Source organism: Carcharhinus amblyrhynchos, chromosome 31 (genome assembly GCF_965287045.1).
Source record: "Carcharhinus amblyrhynchos chromosome 31, sCarAmb.v2.hapA, whole genome shotgun sequence".
NCBI lineage: Eukaryota > Metazoa > Chordata > Chondrichthyes > Carcharhiniformes > Carcharhinidae > Carcharhinus > Carcharhinus amblyrhynchos.
In genome coordinates, this window is record NC_137354.1 from 20650779 (window position 1) to 20668745 (window position 17967).

The window sequence follows — 17967 nt, forward strand, 5'->3', positions numbered from 1 at the left end:
GGACACTAAAGGACAATTTAGCACAGACAGTCCACCAAATCTACACATCTTTAGACACTAAGGGACAATTTAACATGGCGAATCCTCCTAACCTGCACATCTTTCGACTGTGGGAGGAAACCAGAGCACCCAGAGGAAACCCAGGCAGACACGGGGAGAACATGCAAACTCTGTACAGTCACCCAAGGCCAAAACTGAACTCGTGTTCCTGGCACTGTGAGGCAGCAGTGCTAACCACTGTGCCACCATGGCATCTGGGGAATTGTATCAGTGACCTTTTCCCTTTCTATACCCTATCTGGTGTGGGCATTGTGCAATTCCTGTATTAAAAGTCATCACCCCTGGGCTGGCACAACACAAGACTCCACAATGACATGTCACCCTCACATGTCATGTCCATCCTATTCTGCTGGTGGGGTTTGCTCTGACTTATCATATGTTAACCTTATAACACCATCCTCTTCACTCTGGACAACACTGGGGCCCTTTAGATCTGTGTTTTCATCTGGGTAGATGAGACTAGCAAAGTCTCTATCAGGTCCAATACCAATACCATTTCTTGCGGTATAGGAGGTGATGGTACTGTCTGCAGCAGAGGAAAGAGGTTGATATTTGCATTCGATATTTGCACACATACACATTCAATATTTGCACCCCTGGTCTATGCTGGAGGGAGTAGCTGTACGCAACTAACCATAAAGCCCATCTCTGCACCGTAGCAGAGGCGATTGATGGCACTGGTTATCATCTTGGAATAAATACAACAGTGATTGGATACTACAGTGAGATGCCTTCCATTGGTGAAACTCCTTCACTACACTGGTTATCAGCAGAATCTCTCTGTCAATCTAAGGATATTTTTTCTCAGCATCTGATGAGATTCTTCACGCAAATCCAGTTGGTCTCTCAACTCCATGGGACATCTTGTGGGACAGGACTGCTCCCACTCCATATAGAATCCCTACACTGCAGGAGGAGGCCATTCAGCTCATCAAGCCTGCATAGACAACAATCCCACCTCTCGCCGTCACACCACATATCTTGTTAATCCCTCTGACACAATTTAGCATGGCCAATCAACCTAACATGCACATCTTTGGACTATGGAGATGCATCAAAGGTAACTACCAATGGTTTGGTTAGATCAAAATGTAAAGGAGTGTTGATGACTGTAAGACTTTACTTCAGCAAACACCTCATTTTGTGTTCTCCCCATTTCCATCATGGCTGCTTCTTCAAAAGCTGGTGTGGGGGCTAAATTTGTAGACATTTTGTAAGAATCTGCTGCAATAAATCACCATCCTTAAGAATTAATTTAACTCTGATACATTTTTTGGCAGTGGTACTTCTTTCATAGATTTAACTTTGTCATCTAAGAGGTGTAGTTCCTTGATGTCTACCTCAAAACCCAGGTATGTAACTTCATCAGTTTGGAAAGTGCATTTATCTCATTTTAAGAGGACGCCCACTTCTTTAAATCTTTTTAGGGCCTCTTCTAGGTTTGCCCTGTGCTCCCCAGGGTGCACTCGTTAATTAGCACGTCATCCAGCTACATGACTACTTTGGGAATGCTGTGCAATAAACTTTCCATTGTATGCTGGAAAATGGCACAGGCTGATGAGATTCCAAAGGGTGAGCATGTATTCTAGTATAGCCCTTTGTGGGTGTTGATAGTGAACAACCTCTGGAATCTTCACCCAACTCCAGCTGCTGGTAGACATGACTGAGATCTAACTCTGCATACTTAAGGCCACCTGCTACTTTTGCACAGAGGTCCTTGATTCTCAGAATGGGGTATTTATTTACCAGGGCTCCTCAGTTTGCAGTTAATTTCTCATCCTCAGATTCTTACAGTGTGAGCTGGCTTTAGAACAGGGACTAAAGGTGCAGCCCATTCAGAGGACTGTACAGATTACTCACCCTACTTTTACTTTATGAAGTGCGTAAGGTACTGGGCGGGAGAATTTAGGTGTAACCTTGGGGTTCCAATTGATTTTGGCTTTAGCCCCTTTTATTCATCCAGTTCCTTTTGGAAAACCTCAGAGTATCTGCGCAGTAACTCTTGAAAAACTCCATCTTGAATATTTAATGTCTCAGCTACTCTAATTATCTGCTTCAACCAATCTTGACCCATAATAGAAAGTGTGTGACCCTCAATCATTAGAACAGGTAAGGTGCTGTTTACTTTCCGTAGGATACTATCCCTGTAACTGACCCTACTGTCTTTCTCCTGCTTACATAGACAAAATGAATTACCCAATCTCTAGAGTTGCAGGCTTTTCTGGAGGTATCGGAACCCTTGTTCACCTATAACTGTGGCTCCTGTGTTGACATTTCTAACAGATCTGCCATTAACCATCAAGGCTGTTTCTCTCAGAGGCACCTTATAGAGTTAGTCCAGGTTTAAAGTATATGATTCGGATCCTTTGTTGAGCTCCTCAGCCAGTGTCTTCAATGGTGTTTAATTGTTGTTTTGTTTGTGCGTTCTGTCCTGCCCGATACACTTTGTACCGTGCCTGTAAATAGAAACACAAAAGGTAAGAGCAGGACGAGGCCATTTGGCCCTTGGAGCCTGCTCCGCCATTCATCATGATCATGGCTGATTATCCAACTCAATAACCTAATCCTGTTTCTCCCCATAAACTTTGATCCCATTCGCCCCAAGTGCTATGTCCAGCCGCCTCTTGAATGACCCGTCCACTTGCATATCACTGGCATAGGATTCTAAATTTCCTCACACCTGGGTTTGAGATTTAAGCTTATGAAGGGTTGCTTTGGAGTCTGTCTGTGAGTTGTCACTTTGGGATTTCTGGCCCTCTGGACTTTTTATTTTTCTGTCTAGTAGAGAGTGGTGAAATTCTGTGATAACTGGATGTGATTTGATGTGGCTCCATCAACAAGAAGTGTTCATGAAATGATGATAACTATCTACGCACTAAGAATCTGATGGCCATATCAGACAGGTTTGCTCTCTCCTCCTCCCTGGCTCCACCAGAGTTTCCAGGACCCGTCCCCTCCCTACAGATTTATCTGACTTCCCGTGCTTCTGTTCTATAGGTCTGAACCAATCGTGTGACCCTGAAAGAATCGCCCCTTAAAGGGGCCACATCACCACAAATTCTCCCTGGTTTTGTTTATGAGTCTCCTGCTCTCCCTTTCTTCTTTCAGCTTCTCCCATTTTATTTGAGGTTTCTGCATTGCTGCCTGATCATCCTTTTCCATCTCCCAGTCCTACTGCATTGGAACCTCCAGCCACCATATCTTCTGTCTGGTCTGAGACCTTCCTGCTCTCCTTCATTCTGGCAGCCCAATTTCCATCACTCTTCTCACACATTTCCTCTCTCTCTGCAACAAATGATCCTCCCTGATGCTGTCAGACTTCTAAATGGATCTACCTCACGCTAAGTTGATCTTTCTCTACACCCTAGCTATGACTGTAACACTACATTCTGCACTGTCTCCTTTCCTCCTCTATGAATGGTATGCTTTGTCTGTGTAGCACACAAGAAACAATATTTTTCACTGTGTCTCAATACACGTGACAATAATAAATCAAATTTATTGTATTATAAAATATCAAATCAAATCTAATCATTTCAAACTCTTCTCAGCCAGTATCTTCAGTGCTCTCACAATCTTTATTGATTCCCCAGTGTGCTGGCTCCTGGTTTTGTCCTTTCTTGTGAGTCATTACCACCACCTCAGCCTCTGCGACTGATTACTAACGCATTGCTATCCTCTCTTCCTGAAGCTGCTAAGTTTCTGCACTATATAAGGACGGATGGTGGCACAGTGGTTAGCACTGCTGCCTCACAGTGCCAGGGATCCTGGTTTGATTCCCAGTCTTGGGTCACTGCACATTCTCCCCTCACTGTCTGTATGGAGTCTGCACATTCTCCCCGTGTCTGCGTGGGTTCACTCTGGGTACTCCAGTTTACTCCCACACTCCAAAGATGTGTGGGTTAAGTGGATTGGCCATGCCAAATTGTCCCTTAGGGCAGAATGTTCCCATCCTGCCTGCATTCCCATCCTGCCTGCACAGAAATTGTAGTGGGTGGGTGCGGACCATGCAATTGGCCTTGGGTGGGAATTTCCAGCCTTGGTGTGAGTGCTGCCGGAAAATCCCACGCTTAGAGTCTGGGGAATTAGCAGGGTAAATACATGGGTTACCAGGATAGGCCCTGGATGGAATTGTTATTGGTACAGATTGGATGGGCCGAATGGCTTCATTCTACTCTATAGGGATTCTATGATTCTATCTATATAACTATCGCAACTATCTTCTTTACATTCTTTCTTTCAGCAACAATTCCCGATCACATAAAACTCCACTACACTTTTTTCAGTTGATCTTCCCAAAGCCAATCTGTTGCTTAAGTTCCCTTGCATGGCACAAAATGTATAATGTTTGGAGAACGAATATTCACTGGGGCTGTGGCACCAGGTGACAGGATTTGGGGCTATTGACAGATATCCAGACTAGTGAATGAAGTAAAAATGAAGAATGGATTGAATGAGTTGATGATAATTAACACATTGACAAACAGGAACTGTAGCCTTTGTGTACAAGAAAGTAAAGCCTAATTAGCGATGATAGAAAAGGTAAAGGATTTGGATGTGAGCTGCGCTTCATTTGCAATAAGAAGGTTTAAGAGGAACATGATCCAAGTCTCGACATTCCGTGGCAAAGACCAATCCTTTTCCTGAGAATTTGCCCTCAAGGCTCCCAGATTAATTATCTCTTTGATGGTTTATTATGAACCCAGGCACCTACTTTCCATCTGTGTTCTAGAAGCATGTTTCCAAGCACCAAAATAAACATCTTGGAGAATGCAATTTTGAGAGTCAGGGAATAATCTAAATCAAGGTCAATGCCCAAACTTTTCAATGATCATTAAAACTACCATTTCTTTCTTCATAGAATCATAGAATTCCTACAGTGCAGACAGGGGCCATCGAGTCAGCACCTACCCTCCAAAGAGCACTCCCCTGCTCTACTGTCGCTACCCTGCACATTTAGCTTGGCCAATCCACCTAACCCACATATCTTTGGACACTAAGGGGCAATTTAGCATGGCCAATCCACCAAATTTACACATCTTTGGACATAAAAGGGAAATTTAGCATGGCCAATCCACCTAACCTGTACATCTTTGGACACTAAGGGGCAATTTAGCATGGCTAAATCACTTAACCTGCACAATATTGGATTGTGGGAGGAAACTGGCACACTCAGAGGAAACCCACGCAGACATGGGGAGAACGTGCGAACTCCACACAGTCACCCACAGGCTGGAATTGAACCCGGGTCCCTGTCGCTGCGAGGCAGCAGTGCTAACCATTGTGCCACTGTGCCGCCCATTATTATGGGTCAGACCAGATGAGGAAGACAAATTTCCTTCCCTAAAGGACATTAGTGAACAAGATGGGTTTTTTTTTCTGGCAATCGACAATGGTTTCATAGTCATCAGTAGATTCTTAACTCCAGATTTATTTATTGTATTCAGATTCCATCATCCGTCCTGGTAGGATTTGAACCTGGGTCCCCAGAACATTATCCTGGGTCTCCTAGTCCAATGACAATACCACTATGCTGCAGTCTGTGGTATGGTGCAGTTTCACCTGATAGATAAGTGGAGATAGGTGTTTACCCCAGTCCAATGCCAGCATCTCCACATCATCTTTGGAGTGACCTGGAAACAAGGCAGGTGGATGGAATTGCTTGGTTAGTTGGCTGAAATCTGATTAAATGGTGGAATATGTTTGCGAGCTACTCGGTCCTGTGTACCTGCCACGGAGGGAAGAGGAATTGTATAGAACCCTGTCAGGCCATATGACTCACAGTGAATGTATGCAGTGAATATTACATGTATCACAACTGTATGGAATCACTTGAGTGCAACCGGATCTATGTAGATAACAGAGGGGCATGGTGGCACAGTGGTTAGCACTGCTGCCTCACAGCACCAGGGACCTGAGTTCAATTCATGGCTTGAACAACTGTGTGGAGTTTGCATGTTCACCCCATGTCTGCGTGGGTTTGCTCCAGGTGCTCCGGTTTCCTCCTGCAGTCTAAAGATGTGTAAGTTAGGCAGATTGGCCATGCTAAATTGCCCCTTAGTGTCCAAAGATATGCAGGTGAGGTGGATTGGCCTTGTTAAATGGTCCCCTAGAGTCCAAAAATGTGCATGTTAGGTGGATTGGCCATGCTAAGTTGCCCCTTAGTGTCCAAAGATGTGCAGGTTTTGGGGATTGGCTATGCTAAATTGTCCCTTAGAGTCCAAAGATGTGCAGGTTAGGTGGATTGGCCATGCTAAATGCACAGGGTTGTGGTGATAGGGTGGGGGAATGGGTTTAGGCTGAGTGCTCTGTTGGAGAGTCAGTGCAGACTCAGTGGGCCGAGTGGCCTCCTTCTGCACTGTCGGGATTCTAAAACAAAATTAAAAACACCTTTGCACCATTCGTAACGAGCATTTTGAAGTGTCTGCAATGTTCCTTGGGCTGAATTGAAGCAACTCAGAATGCAAGGTGATGAATGTAGAGAAGATGAACATTATTGCATCTTGGGCGTTGGCCACTTTGGAATGTCTGTACCGCTTTTGCAGATATTTTACGATTGAAGTATATACAGCACCGTGACGCAATTATCCTCCATCATCAGTATTGAGTAGGAGTTTGTTAAGTGCGTGTTGAAAGAGATGCATTGGTTTGTGTAGTGTTAATATTTTGTGTCAAACCTGTTAGAGTGTGTTTAATAATTACCATCTGCTCCTTCCATGGTGAGTGTCAGATGTCGCGACGCATTAGCCTTTCAATCTCATCTGAAGCTTTTAAGGCAGGGGTGACTCGATGGTGCTAATGTGAATAAAATGCGGGATGTCTTTCAAATAATCTCAGACGCCAAGTCCTCCTAAATAATTGAAAGTATCTCGTTATTACTATCGATCTGCTGTATTGTCAGCTTTCAGCACAGAGCAGGCATGGAGAAGCTGCACTGATTCTCGTACCTGTGAGTAGCAGACATGAATCTTGCACTGATGAAGTGGCAGTGTTTTGACGTCACCCCATCGCAGTGTTCCATCAGCTGGTGCATGCAGTTGACGTCCGATAAAACTCCTCCTTCCCCACAAGATCAGATTGCAACGTTCACAAGGTCAAATCGAGGAGCTTGCAGCTACTGAGCAGAATTGAATTTGGTCACAAATCAATGACATTCTTCCAAATGAGAGACATATATTACCCGGGGTTGAATAAAAGGTCACCAACGATGCGTGTCATGCGCGCAGCGGGCACTGGGTGAGACGCACTCATGTCTCTATCGCCCCACGTCCTCCTGCCTGCTTCCCCCTCCCCCCATGCCATTCCCCACCCGCCCCCCCACCCATTCTCCTGCCACCCGCCCCCCCCATTCTCCTGCCACCGCCCCCCCCATTCTCCTGCCACCGCCCCCCCCATTCTCCTGCCACCGCCCCCCCCATTCTCCTGCCACCGCCCCCCCCATTCTCCTGCCACCGCCCCCCCCCCCACCCTGCTGCCCCTTCCTAAGTAGAACACTGAAGGCCCCTGAAATAAAAGCCAATTACTCCACATGCTGGAATCTGAATCGAAAACAGAAACGGCTGGAAAATCTTGGCGGATCTGACAGTTTCTGTGAAGAGAGACAGCAAGGCCTAAAGGGCAGAACTCTCCAGTCTCTAACACCCACCACCATTGCCAGTGGGACAGGAGAATCCCAGCTGCAGGAGAGCTTGGAGAAATCCAGCCAATGTTTTGAGGGGCAGCACGGTGGCATAGCCTCACAGCACCAGGGACCCGGGTTCGATTCCCAGCTTGGGTCACTGTCTAGGTGGAGTTTGCACATTCTCCCCATGTCTGCATGGGTTTCCTCCGGGTGCTCCGCTTTCCTCCCACAGCCCAAAGATGTTCGGGTTAGGTTGATTGGTCATGCTAAATTGTCCCTTAGTGTCCAGAGGTGTGGTTAGGTGGATTAGTGGGGTAAATGCATGGTGTTAGGGGATAAGGTGGGTAGTGGGCCTAGGTGAGATGTTCTGTTGGAGAGTAGGTGCAGACTTGATGGGCTGAGTGGCCTCTTTCTGCACTGTAGCAATGCTATGATTCTATTCTCTGAATGTACAAAAATACCATCGTGGGAATGTGTTTTAACATAGATTCCCAGTCCAATGAAAGTGAAGTAACAAAAGTGAGGCATTTTGTATTAATAACAGTTCCCACATTGAACTCCCTCCCAATTTGGGTTTCCAGTAACTCCTCTGAGCAGGAATCTTGGATGTTAATATCTTTGTTGATAATCCAGCTTCCTCCCTTCTGGTGCTGCGAGGTGTGACTCCACTGATAAGAAGTGTCAACTCCTCGTCCGCTTACCCCTCTGGCAGCTGCTCCCTCTCAGATTCTGCCAAAGTAATCTCTCAGAGTGTCCATGAGCTCTCCATTCCACCCCCGTCCAGCCAGATGGCAGCTTTACACAGCTCCCTGAGAGGAAGATGGCTTTTGTTTGGTTCATTTTCCAATCTCACTTTCCATTTCAAAGACTCTGTTGAAGGTCTATTTTTTCAAACATTTTGAGCAAGACCATTGGGTGAATAAGTCCATCCTGTCTTTTTTAGACAGGATTCTAGGAATTCTAACCTTTGTTTTGGGCATCGTGTTCACCGTTTCCCCGTTCCCTCAATTTTTCTGTAATAATAACAGTCTTTCCAAATAATCAAAATACCTTTCACCCGTGTAACCACACGCTGGCTCCTCCAACAAGACATCTCATTCTCGTATCGGTAAAATCCAGATGATAGCAGTAATCCTTGCAACGTGAAGTCCTGTGTTTACTCCTGTCCTGTGCTATCATTTCAATCTCCTATCCACACAGTTGAGGCAGAGTCCACAGCCTTTTTCAATGTAAGAGTAAATAGATGCATTCACCATTCACAATCCAGGACGTGGGGGCAATGGATTGAGACTTGAATTCCTCTTGCAAAGATTCCGGACTGAATGAGTCAGCGATTTACAGCACGGAAAAGGCCCTTCAGCCCAACTTGTCCATGCTGACTAGGTTCCTAAACTGAGCTAGTTCTTATTGCCTATCTATCTCTCTAAACCTTTCCTATCCATATACTGTCCGAACGTATTTTAAATATTGTAAGTATTGTACCCACCTCTACTACCTCCTCTGGCAGCTCATTCCATACGCGCACTACCCTCTGTGTGAAAAAGTTGCCCCTTGGGTCCCTTTCAAACTTTTCCCCTCTCACCTTAAACCTACATGCTTTAGTTTTGGACTCCCCTATCTTGGGGAAAAGACCTTGGACTATTCACCCTATCTATGCCCCTCATGATTTTATAAACCTCTATAAGGTCACCTCTCATCCTCCTATGCTCCAAGGAAAAAAGTCCCAGCCTATCCAGATTCTCCTTAAAATTCAAACCTTCCCATTACAGTAATTTCCTATTAAATCTTTTTTTGCACCCTTTCCAGTTTAATAACATCCTTTCTACAGCAGGGTGACCAGATCTGTAGACAGTACTTCAAATGTGGCCTCACCAATAACATCCCAACTCCTGTACTCAATGCTCTGATGATGAAGGCAAGTGTGCCAAATGCCTTCTTCATCATCCTGTCTACCACTTTCAAGGAATCATGTACTGTTTCTTCTTGTAGAATCATAGAATCCCTACAGTTTAGAAGAGGCCATTCAGCCCATTGAGTCCACACTGATTTTCTGACCCAGTGTTTTTTTTTAACCAAGCCCCTCTTCCGTCTTTGTGCTGTAATCTTTTAAGATCCTGTAGTTCAATCCATTTTATCTTCTCTTTGGGAGATACATTTGTGTTTTCTCTATCTAATGCTTCAATTCTTTTGTCCTTCCAAAAGCTATCCCGTTGCTGCTAATAATTAGTGAGCTATGTTGAAAGTGTAAGCTGAGATAGGATCCTCAGTGTGGTTTTTGAAATGGCCTTTCCGCCTGCAACCTCTGGATCTTTGTTTCTGAAAATGTTGATGGTTCATTTATGTTGCCATGGGAATCCCCAATGTGGGGCCATGCACTTTGAAAGCAAGTTACCATTGTACTGTCTCTCATCAAACTTATTTTCGCGTCTGTCTGATGTACTTCCAAATTGGTCCATCTTTGCTTTAATAGCATTCAAATTAGGGGCTTGATAGGCCACTCGTTCCATCAACTCTGCACAAATGTTTAATAAAAGCCTGGCTGATCTGACTTCAACCTTCCACCTATCAACTGATAAACAAGGTGAGACGTTATCAGAAATCTAAATATCTCCGCTTTAAAAACAAAGGTTGGAATTCTCCAGCCATTCACTCCGGTGGGATTTCACGTGGGAACCATAATGCAGTCAATCAGTTTCTTTTTTTTAAGCCAATTCTCATTTCATTCTGACTTTTTAACATAGTTGTGTCGCAAAAAAGCTTCAATAACAGGAGATTTCTTGGAGTGAAAAAACTATTCAGTGGGTAGTTCAGTTCTTATCAATTTGCACCCAAGAGGGAGAGGGGTTTAAGATGTTACAGGTAAGAGGAGTGTTGAGGATGATTTTCTTTTTCTTGCTCAGAACGTTTAAGAGGAATGAGAGCTTTGCTTTATGTGGGATTTGTGTTGATGACTGGGTTGGGGTTCAGATTCCATGGAGAACGGAACTGTCGAGGGGGTTGACATAGGGATAGAAGTGAAGATTCTTGGTGAAGATGTTCCATTTGCAATTAAGGTCTGTGGTGGGGTCAACATTGTCATTCAATAAAGAAAGATTATAGAAATCATAGAAACCCTTCAGTGTGGAAGGAGGCCATTTGGCCCAGCAGGTCTGCACGGACAACAATCCTACCTAGGCTCTATCCCTGTAACTCCAGATATTTACTCACTAATCCTTATAACCAATGCACCTCGGGACACTAAGGGGCAATTTAACATGGCCAGTGCGTCTAACCAAGACCTTTGACTGTGGGAGGAAACTGGAGCACCCAGACAAAAGGAGAACGTGCAAACTCCGCACAGACAGTGACCTAAGCCGGGAATCAAATCCAGGGTCCTGGCAGCAACGCTAACCACTGTGCCACGAGGTATGAAAGATGGAGAGAAGGAAGCTGCAGATTGGAAATGTGAAGGGAGTGCAGTCTGATGAATTACGCATGATGTGTTGAAGTGATTTCCCTGCTGATGTTGTTGTGCTGAGGACACTCCATTCATCAGAAGCAGTATTGATTCCTCAAACTTGGAAAGTGCTGCCTGAGCATCTCCTGACTGCTTAATCATTCCCATTTGAAGAAACGCAATAAGTGGTAATAGCCGAGGCAGTTACCATAAGTACAGCAATTAATGCGTCTGTTAATAAATATTTCCACGATAGTTATTTTGTAATCATGGATTTGTCTGAGGATGTGGTACCTTCTTCTTTTTATTTATTTGTGGGACATGGGCGTCACTGGCTGGGCCAGCATTTATTCCCCATGGAGGGCAGTTGAGAGTCAACCACATTGCTGTGGCTCTGAAGTCACATGTAGGCCAGACCAGGTAAGGACAGCAGATTTCCTTCCCCAAAGGACGTTAGTGAACCAAATGGGTTTCTGACAATTGGCAATGGTTTCATAATCATCAGTAGATTCTTAATTCCAGATTTTTTTTTTTACTGAATTCAAATTCCACCATCTGCCATGGCTGGATTCGATCCCAGGTCTCCAGAACATTAGCTGAGTTTCTGGGTTAAGTCTAGTGATAATACCACTCGGCCATTGCCTCCCCAAATTCTTGTTCTAGAAGAGGTCTCGCTGCAGACAGTGGGCTTTGTTCAAAAAACGTTTATTTACTTGCTAACCATTTACAAAGGTTAGATTAGGCTAACACAGAGCAGCAAGTCAGAGACCCTCTCCCATTGAGTGACATCATGCTAATAAAGCTCCTTTTGCACATGCTCAGTGTGTCCATATTAAAGTTAACCCTTTACTCTACAGTTAGATTCCCCCTTCTTTCATCTTCAATGTGTTGAAATTGAAAACCCATGGGGGCGGGATTTTATGGTCTCACTCGAGCGAGACTGAAACTCCAGCTCCAGGACAATGGACATTCCCATTGCCCGCCCCTCGCCCACTCCGATTCTGTGGCGTGCAGGATGGGGGAGGTGGGATAGGTTAGAGTTCAGCTGATCTTGTTTCATTCATCATCGCATCTTCCCAGAATTGTGCACTTGCAGATCCATTCTGCACAGCTTTGTTAACATAGGGCCAGTTAATATCGGCAACATCTGGAAAGAGCTGGGAGAAACTAGTTAGCTTGGAACTAATGTGTTATGTGTAAGTGTTGCAGGGGCCCACATTTCATAGCTGCATTGGAGAATGACATGACATGTACACAAGCAATTCAATCTGCTTCTTAATTCTTTTGAACCAGACCACATGGGGTAATTTAAACTTAATAAGTTTCCGATCTTTACAAACACAAACTTAAAGTGTGGTTGTTAGCAACATCTGGGAACAGAAAGACAACAAGAACACATAGCACAATTTCAGTCTCTTGCGTCGCTCCAGTAGACACTTTAAGAACACTTCTTAAAAGTTTTAAAGTTTACTTTCATTAGTGTCACAAGTAGGCTTACACTAACACTGCAATGAAGTCACTGTGAAAATCCCCTAGTCGCCATGCTCTGGCACCTGTTCGGGTACACTGACGGAGAATTTTAGCATCTAACCAGCGCGTCTTTCAGACTGTGGAAGGAAACCAGAGCACCCGGAGGAAACTCACGCAGACATGGGCGAACATGCAGATGCCACACAGAGAGTGACCCAAGGCTGGGAATTGAACCCGGGTCCCTGGTACTGTGATGCAGCAATGCTAACCACTGTGCCACCCAAGCTGCCCATGTGGCCGGGCTGAGGTGTGTGGGGGGTGCTTGGGTGTGTGGGGAGTTGGGGTATGGGGATGCAGGAGGTATGGACGGGTGGGGTACTGGGGTGTGGGGGGTGGGAGGAGTGTAGACAGGCAGTGTGTTGGGGGGTGGGGGTTGCAGGGGGTGGAGTGTGGGGGGGGGGTGGGGTAAGGTGGGATTGGGATGTGGGGGGGAGTGGGGGATTTATTTATTTGTTAATGGGAAACCTCTGAGACAGTTACTAAAGCCCTGCTGGTATCGCCTACTTGCTGATAAGTAGCATCTTATCTTCCTGTAGCGCCTTTAGCGTAGAAATAAAGTCCCAATTCTTGAGGCTTTGTTAAACTCTGTGGCAATGCTTTCGTCCATGACAAATATCCTTGGACTGGCAGCGTCCTATGTAAATGTTAACCTCTGAGCAGGTGCCCTTCTCCTCACTCGCTCTCTTGATAAATGCCTCCCAGAAATTGTCCTCGACAAGAGCGAAGGCCTCAGTGATGCAGTTGTATTTTTATACCCTTTCTGTGAGTTGCTTTATAATGTTTAGCCCAATGCATGTGTGCCTGAAACAAACACAACTAACAACTTCTAACCCAGTATTTGAAACTCTTAACCAATGGAAAGATTTCCCCTGGCTTTCCCACAACAATTTAACTTTATTGGTACCCTTTAACTGGGGGTCCTGTCCTCAGGTCATTCTTCTAGCGAATGAGCTTAAAGCTTCAGTTCTTTCTTCGACTATTAAGCTAGACTTGCTGGAGCCCAAATGTACAAACGTATCCTAAATATAACCACAATTCACTTCACTTCTTTTTTGTATTGCAGTATTTGGCACTTAACAGGATGTCAACTTTAAAGCTTTCTTATTAACGTAATTCAGAATTCACCAATCATCCCAATAATACGTTCAAATAAAGACTTTTCATCATTAAGCTGATGTACAGTTTGATAATGCAATCCTTATTAATTTCATAAATATGCCAATGATCAGATGCTAGTTCTTGGATAGAGGATGTAGAGTCATAGAGACATACAGCATAGAAACAGGCCCTTCGACCCAATCCATCCAAACCGACCAGGTTTCCTAAACAGAAGTGGCCCCATTTGCCCGCGTTTGGCCCATATGCTCTAAACCTGTCATATCCATATACCTGTCCAAGTGCCTTTTAAATGTTGTAATCATACTCAACTCTTCCACCCCCACTGGCAGCTCATTTCATACATGCATCACCTGTGTAAAAAAGTTGCCCCTCAGGTCCCTTTTAAGTCTTTCCCCTCTCACCTTAAACCAATGCCCTCAAGTTTTGGACTCCTCTACCCTGGGGAAAAGATCTTGACTATTCACCTTATTTCTGCCAATAAACCTCTATAAGGTCACCCCTCATCCTCCTACACGCCAGGGAAGAAAGTCCCGGCTGATCCAGCCTCTCCTTATAATTCAAACTTTCCAGTCTTAGTAACATCCTTGCAAATCCATTTTCCACCCTTTCCAGTTTAATAACATCGTTCCTATAGCAGGGCAACCAGAATTGCACGCAGTAGTTCAAAAGTGGCCTTACCAATGTCTTGTGCAGTTGTAACATAACGTCTCAGGTTTTGTACTCAATGTTCTGACTGATGAAGGCAAATGTGCAAGTCCATCTTGTGCTTGTTTGGCTGTCAGGAGACTGTCTTCTCTATGGCCAGTTTGGCTTGATGCATTTTCCCACTAGGAGATTGCTTGATTTTCTTGCCAATCATCTTGGCCAGTGACAATCCAGATATTGACAAGCTTTTCAATCATCTGGTGAAGTCAACAATTCATCTGTTGGAACAGACATTTAATTTAAATACAACTTTTACTTTCCATTCTATGTTGTCCTGAAAAGAAGATCCTTAGAGATCACTAAAGGCTATGGTAGATTTTCTTTTTGAAATGAGTGCTTGTTTGTACATCTGAGTGGTATCTTAACCCTCTTTAAAGGGCAATTATCACAGGCATGTCACATACAAGAGAGACAGGGTTCCTTCTCCAAAGTGAACATGGAATTTTCCAATGTAAAAAGAAACATAACAAAATGTGACACCAGGAAATTGGCACAGTGGTTAGCACTGCTGCCTCACAGCACCAGGGACCTGAGTTCGATTCCAGCCTTGGGTGACTGTGGAGTTTGCACATTCTCCCTGTGTCTGCATGGGTTTCTTCCAGTTTTCTCCCAGACTCCAAAGATGTGCGGGTTAGGTTGATGGCTATGCTAAATTGCCCTTTAGTGTCAGGACGGTTAGTAGGGTAAATCTGTGGGGTTAAGGGGACAGGGTCCAGATGGGATTATTGTTGGTGCAGTCTCAATGGGTCAAATGGCCTCCTACTGCTCCGTAGTGATTTGATAAGTGGGCAATACAGAGGCACAGTGGTTAGCACTGCTGTCTCACAGACTCAGGTTTAATTCTGGCTGTGAGCGAGTGTGTGGAGTTGGCACGATTTCTCTGTGTCTGTGTGGGTTTCCTCCAGGTGCTCCAATTTTTTCCTACACTCCAAAGGTATTCAGGTTAAGCGGATTGGCCATGTTAATTCCCCCCTTATTGCCCTAAAATGTAGAGATTAGATGGATTAGCCATAGGAAATGTGTGGGGTTACGGGGATAGGACGGGGGAGAGGGCCTGGGTAAGATACTCTATCAGAGGGTTGATGCAGACTCAATGGGCCTCCTGCACTGTCGGGATTCTATGGTTTTATGTCTGGGTCAGTCTAAAATTCTCCCTTTATGTCACCGTCTTTTGAGAATAGGTGGGAGTGAGTGATTGTGATAAAACATTTCTGTTTCAGTGGCAGACTATTCAATTTCACAGTGATCTCAGTGTGAATTATAAATTTAAAGCAGCAGTATGTAACACTTCATTAGGCTGCTTGCTGCAGTAAATGTCATTGCCAAAGCCATCCTGCACCAACTCTCTCTCTCTCTCTCTGTAACCGGGTTGGTCTCACTTGCTCCAGTGACATCAATGCTTCAGTTAAAGAAAGGCTTGCTTTTTATATTGTGCCTTTCACAATTTGAGGACATCGCAAAGCATTTTACAGCCATGAATACAAAAAGACAGAGAACAATGTATCTAAAGTACGCTGACAATACAAAGGTAGGTGGGAATGTAAACTGTGAGGAGGATACAGAGAGACTGCAAATAAATGATGGCTGTAAGTTTACTGTCCCGCCTGTGACGGAAATCAGAGCGGTGGTTTGGCACAGTGGTTAGCACTGCTGCCTCAGTGCTCCAGGGACCCATGCTCAATTCCAGCCTCGGGTGACTGTCTGTGTGGAGTTTGCATGTTCTCCCCGTGTCTGCGTGGGTTTCCTCCGGGTGCTCCAGTTTCCTCCCACAGGAAAGGTTGGGTTAGGTAGACTGGCCATGCTAAACTGACCCTTAGTGTCAGGGGGATCAGCAAAGTAAATTTGTGGGGTTACGAGAATAGGGCTTGGATGGGATTGTGGTCAGTACAGACTCGATGGGCTGAATGACCTCCTTCTACACTGTAGGGATTCTATTAAGGGGTGGACCATGGAAAAGCCCATTGAACTTGGGCGGGATTTTATGGTTTTGGGTCGAGTGAGGTGACAAAGTCCCGCCCATTAAGGGACTGTGAAACAAGTTGGCAAATAGAGTGTAATATGTTTTGGTTGTAAAATGAAAATAATAGCAAGAATATTTTTTGAATGGGGTGAAACTTATCAATGTTGTTATTCAGAGAGACTTGCACATGCTCATCATTGGTATTTAGGTACAGCAAGCACCTGTGGCATGGTCTGTTGGCTCTTATTGCAAAGTGATTGGAGTATTGGATTAAAGAATTCTTGCTCCAGTTGTACAGAGCTTTAGTAACACCACACCTGGAATATTGTGGGCAGTTTTGATCTCCATATTTAATCATATTGGAGACAGCACACTGGGGGGCCATTAAATTGGTGCCTCGGATGAGGGAGTTGACCTATGACGAGAGGCTGAGTGAATTGGATCTATACTGTAAGATTGAGAGTTGATCTCATTTAAATTCATTTACAAGGGCTAAGATTCTCCCCAAAAAATTCTAAGTGCCGATTCCATGTAAAATCTGGAGTAAATCCTTCCGGTTTTATCAGCAGAATTTTCAAAATGCATCTCCCACATTCTGTGCACTGCAGAGCGCACTAGTGTGTGAATCATGCTGCAAATCTGTGGCCGGCAGCATAGCGCTGATGGGGCCGCCGCGCGTGTGCTGATCTGTCGGAGCGGAGGTTGGCTCATCTACAGTCATCCCACACTGCCAACTCCCAATTGCTGGCCAGCCCAGCAACACCACATTGCTATCACTCCGAACACCCCCCACTCTCTAATCGCTGGCCTCCCGGATGTCTCCAGGCCAGCCCTAACCCCTCTGCCCCCAGCCCGCCTCGATATCCCCCTCCCCCCGGAAACCCCAACTACACCCCACACCCAACCGCAGTCCTGACCTCCCCCCACCCCCACAGGCTGATCCCCCCCATACCCCGATCACTGGTCTCCCAGACATCTCCAGGTCAGCCTTAACCCCTCCCTTGCTCCATACCCCCTGGGGAGCTTCCATTGCCTCCCTTCACTCCAGGGGGTACCACACCCCTCTTACCCCCAACCCTCTTGTGGAGCCTCAGTGGATCACCCCCCTTCACTCCAGCTTTCCATAAGTGGGGAGCGGTAGTAAACCCCACTGGAGTGAAATACCCCTGGCATGGGGAGAATGGAGGGGATGGAGACTTCAGTCCTGGGCCCACTAATTACATGTAAATCATGATTTAAATAATTTATTCAGCTCCACTCCAACTTCTGGTGCGGAGCTGATGATGCTGGAAATCTGGGAGATACACGGAAGCCATGGCACCCAGTGGGAAAGTGGTTAAACGGCCTCTGCTGATGTCTCCCAGCCCTCTGTGCTGCTAGAGCAGAGGCTGGGAGAATCAATCCCAAAGTTTGGAAGGGGCTAGAATGTGTAGACACTGGGAGGGTGTTTCCACTATTTGGGTAAATTAAAACACGGGGGCACAGTCTCAGAATAAAGGATCCTTTAGGATTGAGATGAGGAGAAAGAATTGTGAA

The 17967-nt window shown here is 45.3% G+C and overlaps 1 long non-coding RNA gene across 1 annotated transcript in view; it reads left to right on the forward strand.

Annotated features, from left to right (window-relative positions):
• LOC145360461 (uncharacterized) overlaps positions 1-17967 on the forward strand; it is a 43679-nt gene that overhangs the window by 18785 nt on the left and 6927 nt on the right. The window contains exon 2 of the long non-coding RNA XR_013889719.1: positions 1341-1412. This is a non-coding gene — a long non-coding RNA (uncharacterized LOC145360461). The remainder of the gene's footprint in view (positions 1-1340; positions 1413-17967) is intronic.